Source organism: Chiloscyllium plagiosum, unplaced genomic scaffold (assembly GCF_037043375.1).
Source record: "Chiloscyllium plagiosum isolate Xiang-an unplaced genomic scaffold, Cpla_swu_hap1 HiC_scaffold_27, whole genome shotgun sequence".
In the NCBI taxonomy this organism is placed as follows: Eukaryota; Metazoa; Chordata; class Chondrichthyes; order Orectolobiformes; family Hemiscylliidae; genus Chiloscyllium; species Chiloscyllium plagiosum.
The window spans coordinates 42,949,214-42,973,292 of NW_028270165.1; the positions used below are offsets into that span (position 1 = coordinate 42,949,214).

The window sequence follows — 24,079 nt, forward strand, 5'->3', positions numbered from 1 at the left end:
CGCCCCGGGGACAGAATGACAAGCAGATGTTCTGGAAACGCTTTGCTGCTTGCATTTCTTGCAGCAACGTGGTATGTACTTCATACTGAGCAAGTTTCAGCTGGCTCAGAGTCTCCGATGTACATTGCTGTGTTTGCCGCCAGCTCAGAGAGAGAACAATAGGAAGGACGTGGGAGTGAATAACGATCCGCGTGAGAGGGCGAATAACTGTTAATGGAGACTGTTAGCGGCTAACAATACGTAGTGTGTCATAGCAGACGAGGTGATAACAAGGATTCGTTTGTGTGGTAGGGGTCAAGGACATGGGGGAGTTCAGGCCCTAAAGTTATGGAACTCGATATTGAAGACCGGAGGGCTGTAAGGTCTCCAAGTGGAAAATGAGGTGTTGTTCTTTCATCTGGAGCGAGAACACTGCTGCAAGCCTGAGACAGAGATGTTGGCCAGGGAACAGGGTGATGTGTTAAAGTGGCAGGCAACCGCAAGGCCAGGGCCTTTTTCCTGCGGGCAGAACCGGGATGTTCTGCGAAGCAGTCACCCAGTTTATGCTTCATGCTACATTGGGGAAACGACACTGTAAGCAGCGAATGCAGCGGACTAGGTTGTGGCAAAAGTGCTGCTTCACCTGGCAGGTAGGTTTGAGCCCTTGGATATTCAGGAGGGAGCAGGTAAATGGGCAGGTGTTACACATTCGGCGGTTGCAGGGGAAAGTGCCTTGGCACTATGGGAGGTGGCTGTGAGGTGTTGCGAGTGAAGGAAGAGTGGAACCGAGGTGGAACCCCTGGCACAACGGGTGCGTGTTGGGACCATAACCCAGCTGAGAACGCATTCTCTCCTATTCATTCAATGTCGTCTTTAGCAGCTTTCCGGTATAACAGCGCTCTGTTCTGCACCTCGCCTTCTCATCTGCTTCCGAAAACAGCTTGGACATAAATATTTCCCAGTGATATACTGGCCCAATGTGCACAGTCGCGTTGATACACTCGTGGAGGTTTGCGTGGTCTTCTCCTGTTCTCTGTATCCTATGTTGAGGAGGGCAATGCTTGTCACTGGCCACTCGGGTGTCAGAGAAAAGTTTCGAAGCAAAATGGTTGAATTATCTGCCAGTGGAGAGAGCCCGGTTCCTGGGGACGGGGCAAACAGCAGCAGGGAGACTGAATGAGAAGCAGCTGTTCGGGAAACTCTTTGCCGCTTGCAATTCTCAGAGCAATCTCAAATGTATTTTATACTGAGCAAGTCTCAGGTCACGCAAGCGGCGGGTGTCGTCAGTAGCGCTCTGGCTCGTTGGTCTAGGCGTATGATTCTCGCTTAGGGTACTTTCCAGTGCCGAGTTGCGAGAGGTCCCGGGTTCAAATCCCGGACGAGCCCGCGTTTTTTAACTTGACTTGTGCAAAACTGCCTGATTAATTTTCTCAAAAAACGCCTTCGTGAAACGAGGTTGGGCTGTCTGGAGTACGAATGAGGCAGAAGACAGGGAAGTGAAATGGTTGGAGATAGTGTTCAACAGGTTGACGTGAGTGGTGCGGTGTTTGAGGAATGTCAGCAATCAAGGTAGATTGGAAAATTGGGACAGCTCTCCTCAGAGAAGCGAACTTTTCCAAGTCATGAGGGATCTAGAAACAGGAAATAATGTTGTGAAAATGCTCCCACATCTGAAAGGATCCACAACGATTCGGCAGAATTTTAAAGTCACGAGGTAAAGAAGGAAAAGTGACATGAGGAAGAACGTTTTCGTTACAGGGAGTGGTTAGGGTCAGTAAGTCCCTGTCTGACACTGACAAAGAGGAAGATTCAATGGACACAAAAGGGAATTCGGTGGTCACGTTCAGATGTGCAGACTGACGCTGAGAAGGCGAGAGAATGAAACGAATAGAGACAAACGTTTACTTAAGTGTTGAACCAGCAGAGCGAAGGTGGGCCGCATGGCCTCCGTCTGCGCTGTGACACATGTTGTGATTCAGTGTGAAATCACAGTTCGACCAACAGAATGTGGGAATTTAGAAATAAATTTATATTTACACAGCCTCCATACGTCTGCGAAACAGCATATTACACGACAGCAGTGGAGGTCTTTGACATCAGGCTCGAAGGTGCCTGCCGTGTGCCAGACGAAAACCAGAAGTGTTCTGTGGAAGGGGCGCTGCGTGCGGCAGCAGAGTGGCGCAGCGGGAGCGCGCTGGGCCCATAACCCAGAGGTCGATGGATCGAAACCATCCTCTGCTATTGTTCAATGTCGCCTCGTGCTGCTCTCTTCTACAAGCCGCCTTTGCATCTACTTAATGGCATTTAGCATATCGATGCACTCGCCAAATCCACTCAATTCAAGTGTCATGGTTTTAGAGGTCTCAATGGTTTTCTGTCCTTCGTCTGTTTCCTCTTAACTGAATCGCAAACCCAGTTCTCTGCGATGCCAATCAGCTGGTAAAGTTGAAACACATGCCTTGCGGTTTCGTCCATTCCTTGCAGTAATTCGCCACCCTGGTCCAGACGAGAATGACAAGCATGTCAGAAACCGCATCACGACTCAGACATAGTCCCCTACTATTAGGACGGATACCACCGATTGTGAATAACCTCAGAGAGAGAGACAAGTGACAGACAGTCGCCGTGGACTCGATGGGCTGAACGGCTTCTGTCTGCGCGAGAATGATGCTACGTGTTTATGCCGTCCCACTGCCTGTCTCTGGGACAGAGAGGCTGAGGGAGCAAAACTGCTTCATTTTTAACCGTCCCTTCCGTGTTGGATGCCTGCAGTCCCTCAGCTCAGGGCCGTGGGGATGACTCTCAGTGAGTGAAGGTTTCACTCGGATTCTCTTCATCTGGGACACTTGGGGCTCAGATGTTAACTGCTGCGCGATCGCAGCAAAGAAAGCGATGCCCACTTTGCAATAGACTTTCCGTAAGATTGCTGGGTGAAGACGATTTCTGAACACCAAGAAGGCTGCACAACAATGTGAATTTACCTGGGCGAAGAGTTCTCGGTGTCCATTTCTTTCTGTCCTGCCAGCACAGCATCTTTCTATCTCTCCGATAACAGACCCTTGGACAAAGTTCACAATCAAAGTTGTTCATGTTCCCCGCATTAATGTAACTGACACCTCTCACCCCAAGGGTTTCAGAGAGAGAGAGAGAGAGCAGAAGATCGAATGGACTCTACCCGCCCCCACCCTACACCCCGTCCCACCCCCCAGAACAACGTCCAAGTAGAAATAAAATGGTTTAATTATCCACCAGTGGAGGTAGTCCAGTTCCTGGGGATGAGACAAATATCAGCGCCCCGGGGACAGAATGACAAGCAGATGTTCTGGAAACGCTTTGCTGCTTGCATTTCTTGCAGCAACGTGGTATGTACTTCATACTGAGCAAGTTTCAGCTGGCTCAGAGTCTCCGATGTACATTGCTGTGTTTGCCGCCAGCTCAGAGAGAGAACAATAGGAAGGACGTGGGAGTGAATAACGATCCGCGTGAGAGGGCGAATAACTGTTAATGGAGACTGTTAGCGGCTAACAATACGTAGTGTGTCATAGCAGACGAGGTGATAACAAGGATTCGTTTGTGTGGTAGGGGTCAAGGACATGGGGGAGTTCAGGCCCTAAAGTTATGGAACTCGATATTGAAGACCGGAGGGCTGTAAGGTCTCCAAGTGGAAAATGAGGTGTTGTTCTTTCATCTGGAGCGAGAACACTGCTGCAAGCCTGAGACAGAGATGTTGGCCAGGGAACAGGGTGATGTGTTAAAGTGGCAGGCAACCGCAAGGCCAGGGCCTTTTTCCTGCGGGCAGAACCGGGATGTTCTGCGAAGCAGTCACCCAGTTTATGCTTCATGCTACATTGGGGAAACGACACTGTAAGCAGCGAATGCAGCGGACTAGGTTGTGGCAAAAGTGCTGCTTCACCTGGCAGGTAGGTTTGAGCCCTTGGATATTCAGGAGGGAGCAGGTAAATGGGCAGGTGTTACACATTCGGCGGTTGCAGGGGAAAGTGCCTTGGCACTATGGGAGGTGGCTGTGAGGTGTTGCGAGTGAAGGAAGAGTGGAACCGAGGTGGAACCCCTGGCACAACGGGTGCGTGTTGGGACCATAACCCAGCTGAGAACGCATTCTCTCCTATTCATTCAATGTCGTCTTTAGCAGCTTTCCGGTATAACAGCGCTCTGTTCTGCACCTCGCCTTCTCATCTGCTTCCGAAAACAGCTTGGACATAAATATTTCCCAGTGATATACTGGCCCAATGTGCACAGTCGCGTTGATACACTCGTGGAGGTTTGCGTGGTCTTCTCCTGTTCTCTGTATCCTATGTTGAGGAGGGCAATGCTTGTCACTGGCCACTCGGGTGTCAGAGAAAAGTTTCGAAGCAAAATGGTTGAATTATCTGCCAGTGGAGAGAGCCCGGTTCCTGGGGACGGGGCAAACAGCAGCAGGGAGACTGAATGAGAAGCAGCTGTTCGGGAAACTCTTTGCCGCTTGCAATTCTCAGAGCAATCTCAAATGTATTTTATACTGAGCAAGTCTCAGGTCACGCAAGCGGCGGGTGTCGTCAGTAGCGCTCTGGCTCGTTGGTCTAGGCGTATGATTCTCGCTTAGGGTACTTTCCAGTGCCGAGTTGCGAGAGGTCCCGGGTTCAAATCCCGGACGAGCCCGCGTTTTTTAACTTGACTTGTGCAAAACTGCCTGATTAATTTTCTCAAAAAACGCCTTCGTGAAACGAGGTTGGGCTGTCTGGAGTACGAATGAGGCAGAAGACAGGGAAGTGAAATGGTTGGAGATAGTGTTCAACAGGTTGACGTGAGTGGTGCGGTGTTTGAGGAATGTCAGCAATCAAGGTAGATTGGAAAATTGGGACAGCTCTCCTCAGAGAAGCGAACTTTTCCAAGTCATGAGGGATCTAGAAACAGGAAATAATGTTGTGAAAATGCTCCCACATCTGAAAGGATCCACAACGATTCGGCAGAATTTTAAAGTCACGAGGTAAAGAAGGAAAAGTGACATGAGGAAGAACGTTTTCGTTACAGGGAGTGGTTAGGGTCAGTAAGTCCCTGTCTGACACTGACAAAGAGGAAGATTCAATGGACACAAAAGGGAATTCGGTGGTCACGTTCAGATGTGCAGATTGACGCTGAGAAGGCGAGAGAATGAAACGAATAGAGACAAACGTTTACTTAAGTGTTGAACCAGCAGAGCGAAGGTGGGCCGCATGGCCTCCGTCTGCGCTGTGACACATGTTGTGATTCAGTGTGAAATCACAGTTCGACCAACAGAATGTGGGAATTTAGAAATAAATTTATATTTACACAGCCTCCATACGTCTGCGAAACAGCATATTACACGACAGCAGTGGAGGTCTTTGACATCAGGCTCGAAGGTGCCTGCCGTGTGCCAGACGAAAACCAGAAGTGTTCTGTGGAAGGGGCGCTGCGTGCGGCAGCAGAGTGGCGCAGCGGGAGCGCGCTGGGCCCATAACCCAGAGGTCGATGGATCGAAACCATCCTCTGCTATTGTTCAATGTCGCCTCGTGCTGCTCTCTTCTACAAGCCGCCTTTGCATCTACTTAATGGCATTTAGCATATCGATGCACTCGCCAAATCCACTCAATTCAAGTGGCATGATCTTTGAGGTCTCAATGGTTTTCTGTCCTTCGTCTGTTTCCTCTGAACTGAATCGCAAACTCAGTTCTCTGCGATGCCAATCAGCTGGTAAAGTTGAAACACATGCCTTGCGGTTTCGTCCATTCCTTGCAGTAATTCGCCACCCTGGTCCAGACGAGAATGACAAGCATGTCAGAAACCGCATCACGACTCAGACATAGTCCCCTACTATTTGGACGGATACCACCGATTGTGAATAACCTCAGAGAGAGAGACAAGTGACAGACAGTCGCCGTGGACTCGATGGGCTGAACGGCTTCTGTCTGCGCGAGAATGATGCTACGTGTTTATGCCGTCCCACTGCCTGTCTCTGGGACAGAGAGGCTGAGGGAGCAAAACTGCTTCATTTTTAACCGTCCCTTCCGTGTTGGATGCCTGCAGTCCCTCAGCTCAGGGCCGTGGGGATGACTCTCAGTGAGTGAAGGTTTCACTCGGATTCTCTTCATCTGGGACACTTGGGGCTCAGATGTTAACTGCTGCGCGGTCGCAGCAAAGAAAGCGATGCCCACTTTGCAATAGACTTTCCGTAAGATTGCTGGGTGAAGACGATTTCTGAACACCAAGAAGGCTGCACAACAATGTGAATTTACCTGGGCGAAGAGTTCTCGGTGTCCATTTCTTTCTGTCCTGCCAGCACAGCATCTTTCTATCTCTCCGATAACAGACCCTTGGACAAAGTTCACAATCAAAGTTGTTCATGTTCCCCGCATTAATGTAACTGACACCTCTCACCCCAAGAGTTTCAGAGAGAGACAGAGAGAGAGAGCAGAAGATCGAATGGACTCTACCCGCCCCCACCCTACACCCCGTCCCACCCCCCAGAACAACGTCCAAGTAGAAATAAAATGGTTTAATTATCCACCATTGGAGGTAGTCCAGTTCCTGGGGATGAGACAAATATCAGCGCCCCGGGGACAGAATGACAAGCAGATGTTCTGGAAACGCTTTGCTGCTTGCAATTCTTGCAGCAACGTGGTATGTACTTCATACTGAGCAAGTTTCAGCTGGCTCAGAGTCTCCGATGTACATTGCTGTGTTTGCCGCCAGCTCAGAGAGAGAACAATAGGAAGGACGTGGGAGTGAATAACGATCCGCGTGAGAGGGCGAATAACTGTTAATGGAGACTGTTAGCGGCTAACAATACGTAGTGTGTCATAGCAGACGAGGTGATAACAAGGAGTCGTTTGTGTGGTAGGGGTCAAGGACATGGGGGAGTTCAGGCCCTAAAGTTATGGAACTCGATATTGAAGACCGGAGGGCTGTAAGGTCTCCAAGTGGAAAATGAGGTGTTGTTCTTTCATCTGGAGCGAGAACACTGCTGCAAGCCTGAGACAGAGATGTTGGCCAGGGAACAGGGTGATGTGTTAAAGTGGCAGGCAACCGCAAGGCCAGGGCCTTTTTCCTGCGGGCAGAACCGGGATGTTCTGCGAAGCAGTCACCCAGTTTATGCTTCATGCTACATTGGGGAAACGACACTGTGAGCAGCGAATGCAGCGGACTAGGTTGTGGCAAAAGTGCTGCTTCACCTGGCAGGTAGGTTTGAGCCCTTGGATATTCAGGAGGGAGCAGGTAAATGGGCAGGTGTTACACATTCGGCGGTTGCAGGGGAAAGTGCCTTGGCACTATGGGAGGTGGGTGTGGGGTGTTGCGAGTGAAGGAAGAGTGGAACCGAGGTGGAACCCCTGGCACAACGGGTGCGTGTTGGGACCATAACCCAGCTGAGAACGCATTCTCTCCTATTCATTCAATGTCGTCTTTAGCAGCTTTCCGGTATGACAGCGCTCTGTTCTGCACCTCGCCTTCTCATCTGCTTCCGAAAACAGCTTGGACATAAATATTTCCCAGTGATATACTGGCCCAATGTGCACAGTCGCGTTGATACACTCGTGGAGGTTTGCGTGGTCTTCTCCTGTTCTCTGTATCCTATGTTGAGGAGGGCAATGCTTGTCACTGGCCACTCGGGTGTCAGAGAAAAGTTTCGAAGCAAAATGGTTGAATTATCTGCCAGTGGAGAGAGCCCGGTTCCTGGGGACGGGGCAAACAGCAGCAGGGAGACTGAATGAGAAGCAGCTGTTCGGGAAACTCTTTGCCGCTTGCAATTCTCAGAGCAATCTCAAATGTATTTTATACTGAGCAAGTCTCAGGTCACGCAAGCGGCGTGGGTTGTCAGTGGCGCTCTGGCTCGTTGGTCTAGGCGTATGATTCTAGGCGTATAACTTGACTTGTGCAAAACTGCCTGATTAATTTTCTCAAAAAACGCCTTCGTGAAACGAGGTTGGGCTGTCTGGAGTACGAATGAGGCAGAAGACAGGGAAGTGAAATGGTTGGAGATAGTGTTCAACAGGTTGACGTGAGTGGTGCGGTGTTTGAGGAATGTTAGCAATCAAGGTAGATTGGAAAATTGGGACAGCTCTCCTCGGAGAAGCGAACTTTTCCAAGTCATGAGGGATCTAGAAACAGGAAATAATGTTGTGAAAATGCTCCCACACCTGAAAGGATCCACAACGATTCGGCAGAATTTTAAAGTCACGAGGTAAAGAAGGAAAAGTGACATGAGGAAGAACGTTTTCGTTACAGGGAGTGGTTAGGGTCAGTAAGTCCCTGTCTGACACTGACAAAGAGGAAGATTCAATGGACACAAAAGGGAATTCGGTGGTCACGTTCAGATGTGCAGATTGACGCTGAGAAGGCGAGAGAATGAAACGAATAGAGACACACGTTTACTTAAGTGTAGAACCAGCAGAGCGAAGGTGGGCCGCATGGCCTCCGTCTGCGCTGTGACACATGTTGTGATTCAGTGTGAAATCACAGTTCGACCAACAGAATGTGGGAATTTAGAAATAAGTTTATATTTACACAGCCTCCATACGTCTGCGAAACAGCATATTACACGACAGCAGTGCAGGTCTTTGACATCAGGCTCGAAGGTGCCTGCCGCGTGCCAGACGAAAACCAGAAGTGTTCTGTGGAAGGGGCGCCGCGTGCGGCAGCAGAGTGGCGCAGCGGGCGCGTGCTGGGCCCATAACCCAGAGGTCGATGGATCGAAACCATCCTCTGCTATTGTTCAATGTCGCCTCGTGCTGCTCTCTTCTACAAGCCGCCTTTGCATCTACTTAATGGCATTTAGCATTTCGATGCACTCGCCAAATCCACTCAATTCAAGTGGCATGATTTTAGAGGTCTCAATGGTTTTCTGTCCTTCGTCTGTTTCCTCTGAACTGAATCGCAAACCCAGTTCTCTGCGATGCCAATCAGCTGGTAAAGTTGAAACACATGCCTTGCGGTTTCGTCCATTCCTTGCAGTAATTCGCCACCCTGGTCCAGACGAGAATGACAAGCATGTCAGAAACCGCATCACGACTCAGACATAGTCCCCTACTATTAGGACGGATACCACCGATTGTGAATAACCTCAGAGAGAGAGACAAGTGACAGACAGTCGCCGTGGACTCGATGGGCTGAACGGCTTCTGTCTGCGCGAGAATGATGCTACGTGTTTATGCCGTCCCACTGCCTGTCTCTGGGACAGAGAGGCTGAGGGAGCAAAACTGCTTCATTTTTAACCGTCCCTTCCGTGTTGGATGCCTGCAGTCCCTCAGCTCAGGGCCGTGGGGATGACTCTCAGTGAGTGAAGGTTTCACTCGGATTCTCTTCATCTGGGACACTTGGGGCTCAGATGTTAACTGCTGCGCGGTCGCAGCAAAGAAAGCGATGCCCACTTTGCAATAGACTTTCCGTAAGATTGCTGGGTGAAGACGATTTCTGAACACCAAGAAGGCTGCACAACAATGTGAATTTACCTGGGCGAAGAGTTCTCGGTGTCCATTTCTTTCTGTCCTGCCAGCACAGCATCTTTCTATCTCTCCGATAACAGACCCTTGGACAAAGTTCACAATCAAAGTTGTTCATGTTCCCCGCATTAATGTAACTGACACCTCTCACCCCAAGGGTTTCAGAGAGAGACAGAGAGAGAGAGCAGAAGATCGAATGGACTCTACTCGCCCCCACCCTACACCCCGTCCCACCCCCCAGAACAACGTCCAAGTAGAAATAAAATGGTTTAATTATCCACCAGTGGAGGTAGTCCAGTTCCTGGGGATGAGACAAATATCAGCGCCCCGGGGACAGAATGACAAGCAGATGTTCTGGAAACGCTTTGCTGCTTGCATTTCTTGCAGCAACGTGGTATGTACTTCATACTGAGCAAGTTTCAGCTGGCTCAGAGTCTCCGATGTACATTGCTGTGTTTGCCGCCAGCTCAGAGAGAGAACAATAGGAAGGACGTGGGAGTGAATAACGATCCGCGTGAGAGGGCGAATAACTGTTAATGGAGACTGTTAGCGGCTAACAATACGTAGTGTGTCATAGCAGACGAGGTGATAACAAGGAGTCGTTTGTGTGGTAGGGGTCAAGGACATGGGGGAGTTCAGGCCCTAAAGTTATGGAACTCGATATTGAAGACCGGAGGGCTGTAAGGTCTCCAAGTGGAAAATGAGGTGTTGTTCTTTCATCTGGAGCGAGAACACTGCTGCAAGCCTGAGACAGAGATGTTGGCCAGGGAACAGGGTGATGTGTTAAAGTGGCAGGCAACCGCAAGGCCAGGGCCTTTTTCCTGCGGGCAGAACCGGGATGTTCTGCGAAGCAGTCACCCAGTTTATGCTTCATGCTACATTGGGGAAACGACACTGTAAGCAGCGAATGCAGCGGACTAGGTGGTGGCAAAAGTGCTGCTTCACCTGGCAGGTAGGTTTGAGCCCTTGGATATTCAGGAGGGAACAGGTAAATGGGCAGGTGTTACACATTCGGCGGTTGCAGGGGAAAGTGCCTTGGCACTATGGGAGGTGGGTGTGGGGTGTTGCGAGTGAAGGAAGAGTGGAACCGAGGTGGAACCCCTGGCACAACGGGTGCGTGTTGGGACCATAACCCAGCTGAGAACGCATTCTCTCCTATTCATTCAATGTCGTCTTTAGCAGCTTTCCGGTATAACAGCGCTCTGTTCTGCACCTCGCCTTCTCATCTGCTTCCGAAAACAGCTTGGACATAAATATTTCCCAGTGATATACTGGCCCAATGTGCACAGTCGCGTTGATACACTCGTGGAGGTTTGCGTGGTCTTCTCCTGTTCTCTGTATCCTATGTTGAGGAGGGCAATACTTGTCACTGGCCACTCGGGTGTCAGAGAAAAGTTTCGAAGCAAAATGGTTGAATTATCTGCCAGTGGAGAGAGCCCGGTTCCTGGGGACGGGGCAAACAGCAGCAGGGAGACTGAATGAGAAGCAGCTGTTCGGGAAACTCTTTGCCGCTTGCAATTCTCAGAGCAATCTCAAATGTATTTTATACTGAGCAAGTCTCAGGTCACGCAAGCGGCGTGGGTCGTCAGTAGCGCTCTGGTTCGTTGGTCTAGGCGTATGATTCTCGCTTAGGGTCCTTTCCAGTGCCGAGTTGCGACAGGTCCCGGGTTCCAATCCCGGACGAGCCCGCGTTTTTTAACTTGACTTGTGCAAAACTGCCTGATTAATTTTCTCAAAAAACGCCTTCGTGAAACGAGGTTGGGCTGTCTGGAGTACGAATGAGGTGGAAAACAGGGAAGTGTAATGGTTGGATATAGTGTTCAACAGGTTGACGTGAGTGGTGCGGTGTTTGAGGAATGTCAGCAATCAAGGTAGATTGGAAAATTGGGACAGCTCTGCTCGGAGAACCGAACTTTTCCAAGTCATGAGGGGCCTAGAAACAGGAAATAATGTTGTGAAAATGCTCCCACACCTGAAAGGATCCACAACGATTCGGCAAGTGGAAAATGAGGTGTTGTTCTTTCATCTGGAGCTAGAACATTGCTCCATGCCTGAGACAGAGATGTTGGCCAGGGAACAGGGTGATGTGTTAAAGTGTCAGGCAACCGCAAGGTCAGGGCCTTTTTAGTGAAACTGACACCTCTCAACGAAATGATTCAGAGAGAGGGAGACAGCAGAAGAGCAGGTGATTGGAGACAGCGCTGAACAGGTTGTCGTGAATTGTGCCGTGTATGAGGAATGTCAATAATGAAGGCAGATTGGAAAGTTGGGACAGCTCTCCTTGGAGACAGAAGTTTGAAATCTGGCCCAGTTGACATTTTCCAAGACATGAGGGGTCTAGACAGAGAAAATAATATAGTGAAAATGGTACCACGCCTGAAAGGATCGCGAACAATTAGGCAGTGCCTTGAGGAGAGGAAGTAAAAATAACATTATGAAGAACGTTTTCGTGCAGAGAGTGGTTAGGGTCAGATTTACACAGTTGCGCTGGCACCCTTGTGGAGCTCTGAGTTGTCTCGTCCTGTTCTGTCGGTGTGTTCTGATCTCAAGTGTGAAACCTCTTCCCTCAGATGGTAATGAACTGGTGAAGTTGAAACACATGACTTGCTTTTCTTTGTCCATTTCCTGCGGTAAAGAATCAGACGCCCGTGTAACAAAAGACTTTCTGCAGGATTGCTGTGTCAAGGCAAATTCTGAACACCAAACAGGCTGCACAAGAAGGCACTCATATCAATTTACCTGAGGGAAGAGTCTCCGGTGTCCATTTCTGTCTGTCCCGATAGCACATCACCTTGCCATTTCTCCGATAACAGACCTTTGGAACAAGTTCAAAGTTGCCATTTGATGCATTCGTGTCAATGACGGCTCCTACCCCAAGTGATAGTGAGAGAGAGCAGAAGAGCGAATGGGCTCTGCCTTCCACCAGCACAGCTTGCAAGCAGAAACAAAATGGTTCAATTATCCGCTCGTGCAGAGAGCCCGGTCCCTGGGGACAGGACAAACAGCAGTGTTCTGGGAGCAGGAGACAGACTGAGAAGCAGATGTTCTTGAAACTCGTTGCGGCTTGAAATTCTGGGAGCAATATACAATGTATTTCGTACTGAGCAAGTCTCAGCTGCTTCTGGAGCTGGCTACGCCCACGGAATGTGGCTCGTTGGTTTCAGGGTAGGAACAGGTTGACGTGAATGGTGCCGTGCCTGAGGAGTGTCAGTTCTGAAGGTAGATTGGAAAGTTGGGACAGTTCTCCTTGGACCTGTAGTTGCTGTGGAGGAGGATCATAAGACACAGAATATAGAATAAAAGATTATAGTGTCATGCAACATAAATGATATATTGAAGAAACCTAGATTGCTGTTGAGTCTTTCATCTTTTAAAACGGGTTGTAGATTTCGGTTCATTAATCTGTAAATCCCAGAACTTTTTAAAAATCACATTCTCCAGGTAACTTAAGGTTCTATAAAAGGAGGTGACACCTCAGGTCAGACAATGCATGAAAGCTGTGAGGGTACGGTCTATCTGTATCCTAATCTTGAGTGAGACTGGTTCTATTTCCAAGTATATAATTCTGCAAACGCAGATTCACCCCAAAGACTTCTATATGTGAGTGCATGCATGAGAGAGAGCGTGTGTGTGCGTGTGCATGCTGGGTACAGTGTGTGTGTGTGTGTGTGTGTGTGTGTGTGTGTGTGATGGAGTATTAGTATGTGAGATGGTGTATGCGTCGGGTTGAGTGTGGGGATGTATTACTGTGTGTCTGAGAGAGAGCATGTCTATCAGAGAGGATCTGCACGAGCGTGTGAGTATGTAAGAGAGTGTGCTTGTGTGTGTGAGAGTGTATTGTGTAGCTGGGTCTCCTGTAGTGTGATGTGAACCCAGGGTCTCGGCTGAGGCCATTATCATGTGTTCTAAACTTGGCTATCAGCCTCTGCTCGGCCACGAGATCAAAGAGGGCTGAGGCACGAGAAAGGACGGGCGGGGGCACTGGTGGTGGTGAAGAAGGGAGAGAAATGGAGAGGGGACAGAGGTTGGGGAGTAGAGAATGACTGGGGTTCAGAGGGTTGGGGATAGAATCGGGGTGCAGTGTGAAGAAGGGAGAAAGGGCGGGGCAGTGGGTGGGGAGAAAATGGACTAGGGGCAGAATGGGAAGCGAAAGACAGCACAAATCCCACCTTCCCCAGGACTGGTGTCAGTGTCCCACGAACTGGAACCCACTCGTCCCACAGCAGATTTGGGGTAACCATTTCTCAATATAAGCATGGCTAAGGCATATCATCCCTGCAGACCATTCACACTGACCTTCCCAACAGCATCCCACCCAGACCCACTCGATTACGCTACAGCCCTGCAGTTCCCCATGGCTATTTTCTGATGAAGGGTTTTGCCCAAAACGTCGATTCTCCTGCTCCTCAGATGCTGCCTGACCTGCTGTGCTTTTCCAGCACACACTCTCGACCCTAATTTCCAGCATCTGCAGTCCTCACTTTCGCCCTGTAAGGGGTGAATGTTATATTCCGAGTCATTTAAATAGTTTAAAATCTTTTCCCCTCACCCTAAACCTATACCCTGTAGTTTTGCAATACCTCTACCCTGGGGAAACGACAGAAACGTTGAGCAGCCAGACAAAATGCAAAAGGAATAACATGTCTAGGCACAGGGGAAAACATTTCGACAAAATTTGCTTCGGCATTTTTCTCTCGTCTTCGCATTTGGACACTTAAAATTTGTCATGATGTGGAGGTGCCCGTGTTGGACTGGGGTGTACGAAGTTAAAAATCACACAACACCAGGTTCCAGTCCAATAGACTTATTTGGAAGCACTAGCTTTCGGAGCGCTGCTCCTTCATCAGGCGGCTGTGGAGTATACGATCATAAATTCTGTGTCTTACGATCTTATACTCCACAACCACTTGATGGAGGAGGAGCGCTGTGAAAGCTAGTGCTTCTAAATAAGTCTGTTGGATATAACCAGGTGTATTGTGATTTTTAACTTTAAAATTTGTAACAAATTCCTGCACACTGAGCATGCTCCGCGGTGTCAGCAAGCACTGCGCATGACCGCCAGTGTCAGCAAAGCACTGCGCATATTCCTTGGTGTCCGCAGAAACTTCACGTTAGCTCCTTTCCATGGACCAATGGAGAACCTTGGAGGACCGGAAGGAGACTGGTCCTCCTGCCAACCAGAGCCGGCCATTGTTGGACCGTGAGCTCTGAAGCTGCTGCTGCTCCTTTCTCTGTGAACTTCACCCCAGACTTTAACTTCCTTCCTCTGTCTAACTTTTGTGAGTACAACAGTCTGTTTCTCACCACTTTTTCCATTTTTTGTTTCATTCTGGGGTTCAATTGTTAACTTGCAGCAACTGAAAGGAAAGAGTGAATCGAGGGAGGGGTCAGACTCCGGAAAAGTTGATCCAGGTCTGTCTCAATTTACAAACACATGGCAAATGCAGTGACACAATGTATAGCCTTTGATGTTAAAAAAAGCGCAGAGAGGAGGCGCATTGTTTAAATGGTGATCTGTTGAGATGTGGTGAAAGTGAGATGATGGAGATCAGAGTTGAAAAGTGTGGCGCTGGAAAAGCATAGCAGGTTAGGCAGCAACGGAGGAGGAGAGTTAATGTTTTAGGCACGAACCCTTCATCAGGAATGATGTGTGAATGTACAAAGGGGCCTCAGCGTCCTTCTACACCAGTCACTGCCAGTTGTCAGACAGGAGCAGCAAGCCAAGTGGTATATTAGCAAGAGAAGTTGAGGTCAGAAGTGGGGATGTCTTCCTGCAGTTAGGTCAGTCATTGAATGTATTCAAAGCTGAGTTCATTTGACTTTGAAGAACAAAGAAGTGATGGGTATTGTGGGGAGGGGGGGGGGGGCGGGTAAGAAAATGGTTTTAAGACCAGTATAGAACAGTTACAGTCATACAGCACAGAAACAGACCATTAAATCCAACTAGTCCATGCTGACTGTGTTCTGAAACTAAACTAGTCCCACCTGCCAGTATTTGGTCCAGACTCTCTGAACCTTTCCTATTACAATTGCAACATTTAAGAGGCATTTGGATGGGTATATGAATAGGAAGGGTTTGGAGGGATATGGGCCGGGTGCTGGCAGGTGGGATTAGATTGGGTTGGGATATCTGGTCGGCATGGATGCGTTGGAACGAAGGGTCTGATTCCATGCTGTACATCTCTATGACTCTATGTACTTATCCAAATGTCTTTTAAAAACTGTAACTGTACCTGCATCCACCACCTCCTCTGGACATTAATACCACATGAGAACCATTCTCTGTCTTAAAATAAAAAGGTGCCCCTCATGTCTTTTTAAAATATTTCTCCTCTCATCTTCAAAGTTTGCTCCCTAACCTTGAAACACCCATCCCAGGGAAAGAATACCTGCTGTTCACCTCATCGATACCCCTGAAGATTTTATAATCCTCTCTAAGGTCATCTCTCAACCTCCGATGCTGCAGTGAAAAAAATCCCACCCTGTTCACCGAGATGCCGGTATACTTATATCCAGTTATGAACTGTTCAATGCTGGTGCCGACTGGAAAGACCAAATGACCTATTCCTGCTCCCAATTCTCTCACTCTGTGTCCAGGACAGCAAGAGACCATTTGACATAGGTGCAGAAATTAGGCCATTCAGCCCATCAGATCTACTCCACCATTCAATCACAACTGATACGTTTCTCAACCCCATTTTGAAATTTTGATTTTGGAAAGGCAGATCAGGGCAGGGTCTGCAAAGTTAATGGGGAGTGTTGTTGACCAAAGATACCTTGGAGTGCCGGTTCATAGTTTCTTGAAAGTGGAGTCGCAGGTAGACAGGACAGTGAAGGAGGTGTTTGGTATGCTTTCCTTTATAGGTCAGTGCATTTCAGTACAGATGTTGGGAGGTCATGTTGCCCCTGTACTGGACATTGATTAGGCTACTTTTGGAATACTGTGTTCAGTTCTGGTTATCCTGCTACAGGAAAAGTGTTGTGAAAGTTTGAAAGGGTTTGGCAAAGATTTACAAGGCTATTGCCAGAGTTGGAGGGTTTGAGCTAAAGGGAGATGCTGAATAGGCCGGGGCTGTTTTCCCTGGAGCATTGGAGGCTGAGGGGTGACTTTATAGAAGTTCATATGGAGCATGGATAGGGTGAATATCCAAAAACATTTCCACATAGTAGGGGAGTCCAAAACTAGAGGGCATAGATTGGAGGTGAGAGGGGAAAGATTTAAAAGGAACCTTATGGACAACTTTCTCACACAGAGAGTGATGCAAGCATGGAATGAGCTGCCAGAGGAAGTGGTGGAGGCTGGTATAATTACAGCATTTTAAATGGCATCTGGTAACAGGGTGAATTGAGAGGGATATAGGCTATGTGCTGACAAATGAGGCTATGTTAATTTGGGATATCTGATCAGCACAGACAATTTGGACTGAAGGAAAGCAGAAATGTCACTGTGAAGACTGGACTTTCAGAGCAGCTTCCAAAGATATTTTGTCCTTACTGGGAGTAGAGCTACAATGAAATCTTTCATTTGAGAGACGGCAACTGAGTAAGTGAGGACATCCAGGATTTTGACGGAATGTGGGAATTTGTTGCAACGTGGGGTTGAAGCGTTTTAAGTAAAGTATCCTGAGCGGGAAGCCCAGTGAAGGGTTTTGGTGTGTTTTTGTTTTAAACTGCTCATTTCTTTCAGCCCCCAGCAATGTACTTCCAATGCTGTGCATCAGAAGGAGCGGTGAATCAGTAACTGGTATCATCAGAAGCCTAACGGTTTTCAGTACTGCAGGTATTGCATTGCTGCATCAGCATTGTAAAGGTTACTGGCAGCAGTGGGAGGTGTGGGCTGTATTCACTGGAAGCAGTTAGATAACACACATATGAGAGGGCAGGGTGGGACTTGTCTTTCAATTTGCAGAAGTTGGGAGGTTCTGGGAGCTGTGGTTCTGGGCAAACACAACTGCAGTAAATCATAGCAGCCCTACAGTGTGGAAGGAGGCCATTCAACCCATCAAGTCCACACTGACCCATCGAACAGCTTGCCACCCAGACCCACCCTATCTCGTCGTTTCTGCTGGTGGGTTAGACTAGGTAACAAGATTAGGGGTAGGTTTCAGGCAGAGGAGGAGGGACTACATTTCCTGGAGAGTGGTGAATCTATGGAATTCTTTGCCCAAGGAAGCAATAGAAGCAGGCATATTCAAGACACAGTTCGATGGGAGTTTGGATTGTAGGTGAATTTAGGATAGTCAGGATAATGCTGGTAAGAGGAGCTGAGATGATGGATAGATCAGCCATGATCTTAAAGAATGGCGGGGTAGGCTCGATGGGCCAAATGGCCTCTTTCTGCACTGCAGGGATTTTATGATTGCTTCATATGGTGTATATCTGATATTCGCTGTTGTACAAGCTGCATGGCTATGATTTTTCACCTTCTAATATAGTAATGGAATTACATCCTGTATTTCTTGTATTCATTTTTATTTAACAGGTCAGCAGGAAATCTTTCAGCAACTTTACTGGCTTTCTTTCCTGAAGCAGCCTTGACATTTCATTTTCATATCCTTCATTCAGCTCCATTTCCAGCACCTTTGTAGGAAGGTTGTTCCAGGTCATTGTCACCTAAATGAAGTTTTCCTCTTTATAAACTTAATGCTATCTGGCTGAATGAGGGTTTTCAGGTTTCTGTGTCATGGATAATATATGTGTCATGGATAATATATGATCAGCAGGTATCTGGCAACCTAAGGAATTGTCACCGATGTTATGTTCATTTGACTGTACTGACCGTGACTTATTTCGTGATTTTATTTGCAGGAAGACATGGGGAAAGAAATCTGAAACCAAAAGATACATCAGCTTCTGACAGAGCCACTTGATTCATTGGGACTTGAATATCAGCAGCCATTCCAGTCGAGAAGAAATGTTTGCTTTTGTCTGCTTGGACACTGGTGTGGCAGGAAGAATATTGATACACCCGAATGAGAGAAATTCAGTGCGGTGACTGTGAAAAGTACAGTACTTCACACCATTTACTCAGCTTGGAGGATCAAAGAGACCGTTCACTCGCTCTCTGTGCGGGAAGGGCTTCACCCACTCCTCCCACCTGCAGAGACATCAGTCAGTTCACCTCCCATCGCAGGGGGATTGAAGGAGCTTCGGCCGAGTGCCATTCTCGACTGCATTAATAACCCAGTTCTGGGGACTCCCGGGTTTGAATCTCACCATAGCAGATGGCGGATTTGGAGTTCAGTCAGAAATCTGGAGTTCAGAATCTCATTATGAAACCATTTTCGGGGAACAAACACCCCAATCTGATTCACTCATGATTAGGGGAGGAAACTGCCGTTGTGGGAATGGATTCACTCAGTCGTCCCAGCTGCATCCTTTCCCTGGTCTGGCCTATATGTGACTCCAGACCACAGCAGTGTGGTTGACTCTTGACAGGCCATCTGCAAATGCGCGGGGGGAATCTTACTTGCATACAGGCTATGGGTTGCAATTGCTGAGTGAAGCAATACTTCCTCCAGGCTAAGGCTGCACCAAGGATCGAATTACAAAGGGACAACTCAGCTGACCAATAGTGAAGAAAGTGGGATGCAGGAGAGTGTGAGTGTGTGTGTGTGTGTGTTTCAATAAAAAGCTACTTTTTGTGCACCTTTTTGCTGAGACGATCTTAAGCTGCAACAAAGTTGGGTCCCAACAAAAGTTACCGGAACTTACCGTCGGACTCAGACATTGAAGGCTATGAGATCCAACAGGTTTTTCTTTTAAAGCTGCTAATTTCTTTCAATCTCCGGCGGGAGGTTTCCAATGTCTTATATCAGAAGGAGCAGTCAATGTGTAGCTCGTATTATTAGAATTGTACATTTTTCAGGACTGATGGTTCATTGTTTCCTCAGCATTGTAAAGTTTACTGGCAGCAGTGGGAGGGGTGGGCTGTTTTCACTGGAAACAAAGTTAAAATCCAGTTACAGTCCAACAGGTTTATTTGGAAGCACTAGCTTTCGGAGTGTTGCTCCTTCGTCAGGTAACTGTACAGCAGGATCATAAGACACAGAACTTGTAGCAAAATGATATATTGAACAAACCTCGACTGCTTTTAAGTGTTTCATCTTTAGAATGGGTTGCAGGTTTCAGTTCATTAGTATGTAAATCCCAAAACTTCTTTTAAGTCATAGTCTCGAGATAACTTCAGGATTTACGAAGAGGTGCCATCTCAGCTCAGACAATGCATGAAAGATGTGAGGTTCGAGTCTGTCTTTAGTCAGACTGATTCTGTTTCCAAAGTAGGAATTTATAAAATATTACATGGATTGACTGTCTGCAGATTGTGCACTTTTTGAGCAAAATAGAATGTATCTACAAACATAATTCTGCAAATGCAAATTCACCCCATAGTCTTATCTATGTGTGCATGCATGAGAGTGAGTGAGTGTGTGCATACGCATGAGTCTGGCTGAGAGAGTGTGTGTTTGCGTGTGTGCATGCTTGGTAAAGTGAGAGTTGCAGGAGTATTAGTCTGTGAGAGGATGTGTGTGTGGGTGAGAGTGTGGGTGGGTACATGTGTGTGCATCTGAGAGAGCACGTATATCTGAGAGAGTGCCTGCGTGAGTATGTGAGAATGTATGGCTGTGTGTGAGAGACAGAATGTGTACAGTGTAGTGGGGTCACCTGTAATGTAACATGAACCAAAGGTCCTGGTGCAGGCCAACCTCATGGGTTCCAAACTTGGCTATCAGTCTCTGCTTGGCCACTAGAAATGATTAAGCAGTTACACAATAGACACTGGAGAGGGCAGGGTGAGACTTGTCTTTCGATTTGCAAAAGGTGGAAGGTTCTGGATGATGTGATCCAGGGCAAACACATGTTGGAGGACCTTCAGCTCAGAGAGGTGGAGCTGGAAGACAGGTTGCTGACACGCTGGGAAGGCAAGGCGGAAAGTTAATCAGATGTTTTGTATTCCGGGAGATGGTCTTTCCCTCCGGACAGAGCCTTCTGATGGGATCAGTGGACAGGGTCAGTGGGGTGTGAGCCCGGGTCAGGCATGTAAAGGTGATCTGAGAGAGGGCTGCAGGGGGGAGGAGCTAACTGTGCGGTGGGAGGAGCAAGAACAACGTTAGGGAGGGGAGGTAAGGGACAGAATAGTGACGGGGATTGCCTCCGTTCTCTGCAGTTGGCAGCAGAAGCACAGATGGTATCGGAATCTGGTGCCAGGATTCAGGAACCAGTGTGCTCTGGGCTGGAGAAGTGGGAAAGGGAGGTGCAATGGGTGTGGTCCAACGATGTCAGCAGGAGACAGCCTCTGCTGAGGGCGCATGAGAAGTTAAAAGCTGCAAAGACAAAGCAGAACCTCAAAGCAGTGGGTGGGATGGTGGCTCAGTGGTTAGCAATGCTGCTTAATAACGCCAGGAGCCTGGGTTTGATTCCATCCTTGGGTGACTGTCTGTGTGACGTTTGGCATGTTCCCCCCCTTGTGTCTGTGCTGGTTACCTCTGGGTGTTCTGGCTTCCTCCCACAGTCCAAAGATCTGCACTTTAGGGTGGATCAGCTGTGCTAAGATGTGCAGGTGAGCTTGCATCTTGGATGACCATGTTAGTTTCGGTTCCTTCATTTGTAAATCCCAGAACTTTTTTAAACTTACATTCTTAAGATAGCTTTTAACAATAGATGTCATCTCAGCTCAGATAATTGAAAGTGAGAAATTAAAGTCTGTCTGTGTCCCAATGTTAGGTCAGACTGATTCTATTTCTAAAGTGGGAGCTACAGAATCTTACATGGATTTATGCAGTTTTTTAGTAATTCGGAATAAATGGACTTCTGCAAGGAAGTGTACAAACAACTGACCAGGAACACGACAGGCAACTACCAGCTGATCTGACCAAAGAGCACAACTGTGAACTGACAGCATTCATCAAGACTTCTGATCCAATCCTTCCAGAAGCTCAGCACCCACGGACTAGTTGAATCCGTGGATGTGTCAGTACTCTACACCAGCATTCCTCACGATGATGGCATCACGGTAACAGCCTCAGTACTCAATACCAACAAATGCCAATCTCTGAGCACTGTCCTACAACTCATCCGCTTCATTCTCAACCACAACATTTTCACCTTTGGCAACCAGTTCTTCATCCAGACACATGGAACAGCCATGGGGACCAAACTTCCACCCCAGTATGCCAACATTTTCAAGCACAGGTTCGAACAAGGCTTCTTTTCTGCACAGGACCTCCAACCAACACTATACACCAGATATATTGATGACATTTATTCCTCTGGACCCATGGTGAGGAGTCACTGAAACAACAATACTCTTTAGTATCTGTCTCATTTTTGAATATATGCAGCTCTATCAAGGATGGGTATCTCAGCACTTCTCTGTATCCGCAAACCACGGATAACCTGACAGTGCTACACTTCTCTCATGAAACATATTAAAACAGCCATCCCCTCTGGACAAGCCCTTCGCATACATAGGATCTGTTCAGGTGAGGAGGAACATGGCAGACACTTGGAAGTACACAAGCATGCTCTCATAAGAACGGGGTACAATGTTCAACTCATCAACTCCCAGTTCCAATGTGTCACAGCAAGAAACTGTAATGACTTCCTTTAGGAGACAGACACGAGCTGCAATCAAAATGGTACCCTTTGTTGTCCAGTACTTCTCAGGAGCCGAAACACCACGCCACATTCTTCACAGCCGGCAACACATTATAGATGAGGATGAGCACCTCGCCAAGACTTTCCCACACCTCCACTTCTCGCCTTCAATCAACCGCCAAACTTTAAACAGATAATTGGTCTCAGAAAACTGCCTGGCCTTCAGGACAACACAATACAACTCTGTCACGGCAGATGATGAAAGACGTATCAGAATGTTGACACGATTACCACCATGACACGTGAGGACACCACCCACCATGAGTGCAGGAGGTACTCATGTGACTCAGCCAACATTTTTTATCTCATACGCTGCAGGCAACGATGCCCTGAGTCTTGGTATATTGGTGAGACCAAGCAGAGGCTACAGCAACAGGTGAATGGACACTGCACAACAATCAGCAGCCAGGAGTGTTCCCTCCCAGTCGGGGAACACTACAGCGGTCTGGGACATTCAGCCTTGGACCTTCGGGTGACCATCCTCCAAGGCAGACTTCAGGACAGGCAAAAATGCAAATTAGCCAAGCAGGGGCTGATAGCCAAGTTCGGTACCCATGGAGATGGCCTCAACTAGTACCTTGGGTTCATGTCACACTACAGGTGACCCTACTATACTATGCATTCTCTCTCTCTCTCTCTCTCTCTCTCTCTCTCTCTCACACACACACACACAAGCATGCATTCACACAAATACATGCTCCTCCAAACCAACACACTCACACAGACTCTCTCTCATACACATACGCTCTCTCAAATGCTCCCTCTCACACACACACACACCCTCTCACAGACTTATACCCCATTACACTCTCTCTCTCACTCACTCACACACACATACACACCCTATGACAGACTTATACCCCATTACACTCTCTCACACACACATGATCACACGGTTTCTCCTACACACACACACATATAAAAGTTTGTGGGTTGAATTTGTACTTGCAGAATCGCATTTTATTTTGCTCAAAAACTCATACACGTAAGATTCTCTAATACCACGATAGAAATAGAATCCGTCTGACCTAACATTGGGACACAGACAGACGTTAACTTAACACCTTCAATGCATTATCTGATTGAGATGACACCTATTGTTAAAAGCTATCTTGAGAACGTAACTTTTGAAAAGTTCTGGGATTTACATGTGAAGGAATCAAAACTAACATGGTCATTCTAAAAAATGGTAGAGGTAAGCTAAAGTTGTTTAATATTCCATTCCATGACATTGCAATCCTGTTGCTATAAAGTCTGTGTGTTATGATTCTGCTCCACAACCAACCGATGAAGGAGCAGCGCTTCGAAAACTAGTGATTCCAAATAAACCTGTTGGGCTATAACCTGGCATTGTGTGATTTTTAACTTTGAAAATCTGCAGTAATGCCAACGTCTCCATACAGCGCATGCTACTCGGTGTCAGCAACGCACTGCGCATGTTCCACAGTGTCAGCAAGACATTACGCATGCTCACACAACAAGCGGAAACACTCCGTGACCTTGTTTTGATGGACCAATGAGAAGTTCTGGAGGACCGGATGGAGACTGATCCTCCTGCCAATCACAGCAAACCCATCGTCTGGATGCGGAAGTAGGACAATTAACTTTTGAAGTTGCTGCTGCTGCTGCTCCTCTCTCTCTGAACGAAGATTGAGCTTCACCGCAGACTGCAACTTCCTTCCTCTCTCCAACATCTGTGAGTACAGCACACTCTTTTCTCACCCCCTTCTCCATTCCGGGGTTGAGCTGTTGACTTGCAGGAACTGAAGGGAAACGAAGTGAATCCAGGGAGGGGACAGACTCTGGGAAAGTTAGTCCCGGTCTTTTTTCAATGGCAAATACAGGAGAATTGACATTTCAGGCTCGAGCCTTTCATCAGCAATGATGTGTGGATGAACAAAGGGGCCTCTGCGTCCTTCTAATCCAGTCAATGCAAGTTGTCAGACAGGTGCAGCAAGTAGTGAGCAAGGCAAGTGGTATATTAGTAAGAG

General features: G+C 47.9%; 2 non-coding genes across 2 annotated transcripts; both read left to right on the plus strand.

Moving 5' to 3' along the window:
• Window positions 1-2,148: 2,148 nt before the first annotated feature.
• On the plus strand, window positions 2,149-2,220 carry trnam-cau (transfer RNA methionine (anticodon CAU)). Its single transcript has one exon. It is a non-coding gene; the product is annotated as a tRNA-Met (tRNA).
• A 3,198-nt stretch (window positions 2,221-5,418) lies between these two features.
• Window positions 5,419-5,490, plus strand: trnam-cau (transfer RNA methionine (anticodon CAU)). The gene has a single exon. It is a non-coding gene; the product is annotated as a tRNA-Met (tRNA).
• Window positions 5,491-24,079: the final 18,589 nt, after the last annotated feature.